This window comes from Triticum aestivum, chromosome 5B (assembly GCF_018294505.1).
Source record: "Triticum aestivum cultivar Chinese Spring chromosome 5B, IWGSC CS RefSeq v2.1, whole genome shotgun sequence".
NCBI classification, from domain to species: Eukaryota; Viridiplantae; Streptophyta; class Magnoliopsida; order Poales; family Poaceae; genus Triticum; species Triticum aestivum.
In genome coordinates this window covers 621,311,621-621,316,959 of record NC_057807.1, presented here as the reverse complement: position 1 = coordinate 621,316,959, position 5,339 = coordinate 621,311,621, and positions in this window count along the sequence as shown.

Below are 5,339 nucleotides of genomic sequence, written 5' to 3'. Positions count from 1 at the left end.
GTTGAAACAAATCCTTGAGGACTACGCCACGTCGATCGGGCTCAAAATCAACTTTCATAAATCCACGATCATTCCTATCAACACCCTGGCTGACAAGTGCAATGCCCTGGCAAATCTCTTTGGTTGCACCCAAGCAACTATGCCATTCACTTATCTTGGGCTACCTCTAGGTACCACACGGCCAATGGTCTTAGATTTGACACCGTTTGTGTGCAAGGCAGAAAGAAAAATCACAGCTTCCATGTCTCTCATGTCTCATGCTGGTAGATTGGCATTGATCAATTCACTCATTACTTCTCTGGCCATATATCCGATGGGCACATTGAGACTGCCGCAGAAAATCATTGCCTGGCTAGACAAGATTCGTAGGCATTGCCTCTAGCTAAAAAAGACAGCTGATGGCGATAAGCACAACTCCCTCGCTGCTTGGCCCATGGTCTACCGCCCCAAATCCAGTGGTGGCCTCGGTATTCTTGACTTGAGGATTCAAAATGATGGCCTGCGTCTGAAATTCCTCCATAAATTCTTCAACAAACTTGACATTCCTTGGGTACAGTTGATTTGGGATACGTACTACTTGGACTCCATACCACATGCAGCTGAGATTTGCGGTTCCTTTTGGTGGCGAGATCTTGTTCACCTCATGCCCATATACCGTGGTATCACCCATGTTCAAGTCAACAATGGAAAAACTATGTTGTTTTGGAAGGACAGCTGGAATAAGGATGTTTTTTCTGACAAGTATCCAAGGGCTTTCTCGTACGTCCATCATGAAGATCTTTCGGTCCGGGAGTTCCTGACGACAGCCACCCTGCATGAAACCTTTCAGCTCCCCCTGTCTGTGCAAGCCCATGATGAGTTAAAGCTTCTGCAGCTTGACATTGCAGAAATTACACTTGATGAACGACCAGATGTGTGGGCCTACTATTGGGGGGCACTGTCTTCAAAACTGCTGCGTATTATAGTTTTTTCTTTCGGCACGTGGTGGCTCATGTGGCGTACAAATGGCTTTGGCGGACCAAGTGCACCCTGAAAATCAAAGTCTTTGGTTGGTTTTTGCTCTCTGATCGCCTCAACACACGCAACATGCTGAAATGCCGACATTATAACATTGGGACCAACCTTGATTGCCTGTTCTGTGGCCTTCACGTCGAAGAAACAGTGGAGCACCTTTTCTTCCACTGCACCTTCAGCAGCGTTTGCTGGCAACGTCTGAGCATCGTGTGGGGGCGGTTGGCAACCGGCTGGATCTTATTGAACAAATGAAGAATCAGCACCCGTGCAAGATGATCATGGAAATCTTTCTGATTGCTGCTTAGAGTCTCTGGAAGGAGCGTAATAACAACTATTTTAGACATGTGGTGCCTTCCGTTGACTCGTGGTGGACTAGGTTCAAGATTGACTTTGGTAACCTTCTTTATAGAATGCCCATTCATAAGAGACATGTTGTCTCTTCCATTTTGCAAACTCTAAACTAAGGGTTTCATTAGTTTTGAGACGTATAGCTCAGTAGTGTGTAACTACCCCCCCCCCCCCCACCTTGTAATTATCACCATGTAACTGCTTTTGTGTTATACTTAATATATATGCAGTAGGAGCCTTTTCTACTGTCTCAACCTTCAAAAACAAGTGGTATCAGAGCTGAGGTTCGTATCTGCGATTTGAGACAGGAGATTAGGGTTCCGATGTGTGCGCAGCCACACGCGTCTCAGGCTATCCGTCAATTCAAAGCCGGATCGATTTTCAGCGTGCCGCCTCAGGAAGCCGAGACCGACGGAATCTCTGTTCGTACGCACGCGTATAAATCGCTCTAAGTTGCAGCCATCTTGTCTGATCCGCTAGTTGTTGCTGCTGCGTACAATCTCAAGTCTCCAAGCACGCACATCGATCTGAGTTCCGCTGCTGCCGCGCGCAACCTGAGGCTGCTTCCAATCATGACGTGAAGACCGGATCAACACAGAGCAGTCAAAGTACTAGTACTACTGTTGGGGAACTTAGTAATTTCAAAAAAATTCCTACGCACACGCAAGATCATGGTGATGCATATCAACGAGAAGGGAGAGTGTTGTCCACGTACCCCCGTAGACCGTAAGCGGAAGCGTTATGACAATGCGGTTGATGTAGTCGTACGTCTTCACGATCCGACCGATCCAAGCACCGAACGTACGGCACCTCCAAGTTCAGCACATGTTCAGCTCGATGACGATCCCCGGACTCCGATCCAGCAGGGTGTCGGGGATAAGTTCCGTCAACACGACGGCATGGTGACGATGATGATGTTCTACCGACGCAGGGCTTCGCCTAAGCACCGCAATGATATGACCGAGGTGGAATATGGTGGAAGGGGGCACCGCACATGGCTAAGGAACGATCACGATGATCAACTTGTGTGTCTAGAGGTGCCCCCCAGCCCCCGTATATAAAGGAGGGAGGGGGGAGGTGAGGCCGGACCCCTAGGGAGTAGGACTCCCCCCTCTTGCCTTGGTGGAGAAGGAAAGGGGGGAGGGGAAAGAGGAAAGGGGGGCGCCGCCTCCCCCTCCCTTGTCCTATTCGGACTAGGGGGGGAGGGGGCGTGCGGCCTACCCTGGCCGGCCCTCCTCTTCTCCCTCATGGCCCATGTAGGCCCATTAACCCCCGGGGGGTTCCGGTAACTCCCCGGTACTCCGGTAAAATCCCGATTTCACCCGGAACGTTTCCATATCCAAATATAGGCTTCCAATATATCAATCTTTATGTCTCGACCATTTCGAGACTCCTCGTCATGTCCGTGATCACATCCGAGACTCTTAACAACCTTCGGTACATCAAAACTTATAAACTCATAATAAAACTGTCATTGTAACATTAAGCGTGCGGACCCTACGGGTTCGAGAACTATGTAGACATGACCTAGAACTGTTTCCGATCAATAACCAATAGCGGAACCTAGATGCTCATATTGGATCCTACATATTCTACGAAGATCTTTATCGGTCAAACCGCATGACAACATACGTTGTTCCCTTTGTCATCGATATGTTACTTGCCCGAGATTCGATCGTCGGTATCCAATACCTAGTTCAATCTCGTTACCGGCAAGTCTCTTTACTCGTTACGTAATGCATCATTCCGTAACTAACTCATTAGCTACATTGCTTGCAAGGCTTATAGTGATGTGCATTACCGAGAGGGCCCAGAGATACCTCTCCGACAATCGGAGTGACAAATCCTAATCTCGAAATACGCCAACTCAACATGTACCTTCGGAGACACCTGTAGAGCTCCTTTATAATCACCCAGTTATGTTGTGACGTTTGGTAGCACACAAAGTGTTCCTACGGTAAACGGGAGTTGCATAATCTCATAGTTGTAGGAACTTTGTATAAGTCATGAAGAAAGCAATAGCAACATACTAAACGATCAAGTGCTAGGCTAACGGAATGGGTCAAGTCAATCACATCATTCTCCTAATGACGTGATCCCATTAATCAAATGACAACACATGTCTATGGTTAGGAAACATAACCATCATTTATTAATGAGCTAGTCAAGTAGAGGCATACTAGTGACATTAAGTTTGTCTATGTATTCACACATGTATTTTGTTTCCGGTTAATACAATTCTAGCATGAATAATAAACATTTATCATGATATGAGGAAATAAATAATAACTTTATTATTGCCTCTAGGGCATATTTCCTTCAGTCTCCCACTTGCACTAGAGTCAATAATCTAGATTACACAGTAATGATTCTAACACCCATGGAGTCTTGGTGCTGATCATGTTTTGCTCGTGGAAGAGGCTTAGTCAACGGGTCTGCAATATTTAGATCCGTATGTGTTTTGCAAATCTCTATGTCTCCCACCTGGACTTGGTCCCGGATGGAATTGAAGCGTCTCTTGATGTGCTTGGTCCTCTTGTGAAATCTGGATTCCTTTGCCAAGGCAATTGCACCAGTATTGTCACAGAAGATCTTCATTGGTCCCAATGCACTAGGTATGACACCTAGATCGGAAATGAACTTCTTCATCCAGACTCCTTCATTTGCTGCTTCCGAAGCAGCTATGTACTCCGCTTTGCATGTAGATCCCGCCACGACGCTTTGTTTAGAACTGCACCAACTTACAGCTCCACTGTTCAATATAAATACGTATCCAGTTCGTGACTTAGAGTCATCCGGATCAGTGTCAAAGCTTGCATCAACGTAACCATTTACGACTAGCTCTTTGTCACCTCCATAAACGAGAAACATATCCTTAGTCCTTTTCAGGTATTTCAGGATGTTCTTGACCGCTGTCCGGTGATCCACTCCTGGATTACTTTGGTACCTACCTTCCAAGCTTATTGCTAAGCAAACGTCAGGTCTGGTACACAGCATTGCATACATGATAGAGCCTATGGCTGAAGCATAGGGAACATCTTTCATTTTCTCTCTATCTTCTGCGGTGGTCGGGCATTGAGTCTGACTCAACTTCAGACCTTGTAATACAGGCAAGAACCCTTTCTTTGCCTGATCCATTTTGAACTTTTTCAAAACTTTATTAAGGTAAGTGCTTTGTGAAAGTCCAATTAAGCGTCTTGATCTATCTCTATAGATCTTGATTCCTAATATGTAAGCAGCTTCACCGATGTCTTTCATTGAAAAACTTTTATTCATGTATCCCTTTATGCTATCCAGAAATTCTATATCATTTCCAATTAATAATATGTCATCTACATATAAAATTAGAAATGCTACAGAGCTCCCACTCACTTTCTTGTAAATACAGGCTTCTCCAAAAGTCTGTATAAAACCATATGCTTTGATCACACTATCAAAGCGTTTATTCCAACTCCGATATGCTTGCACCAGTCCATAAATGGATCGCTGGAGCTTGCACACTTTGTTAGCTCCTTTTGGATCGACAAAACCTTCCGGTTGCATGATATACAACTCTTCTTCGAGAAATCCATTCAGGAATGCGGTTTTGACATCCATTTGCCAAATTTCATAATCATAAAATGCGGCAATTGCTAACATGATTCGGACAGACTTAAGCATCGCTACGGGTGAGAAACTCTCTTCATAGTCAACCCCTTGAACTTGTCGAAAACCTTTTGTAACAAGACGAGCTTTGTAGACAGTTATATTACCATCAGCGTCAGTCTTCTTCTTGAAGATCCATTTATTCTCAATGGCTTGCCGATCATCGGTCAAGCCAACCAAAGTCCATACTTTGTTCTCATACATGGATCCTATCTCAGATTTCATGGCTTCAAGCCATTTTGCAGAATCTGGGCTCATCATCGCTTCCTCATAGTTCGTAGGTTCGCCATGGTCAAGTAACATGACTTCCAGAATAGGAATACCGTACCACT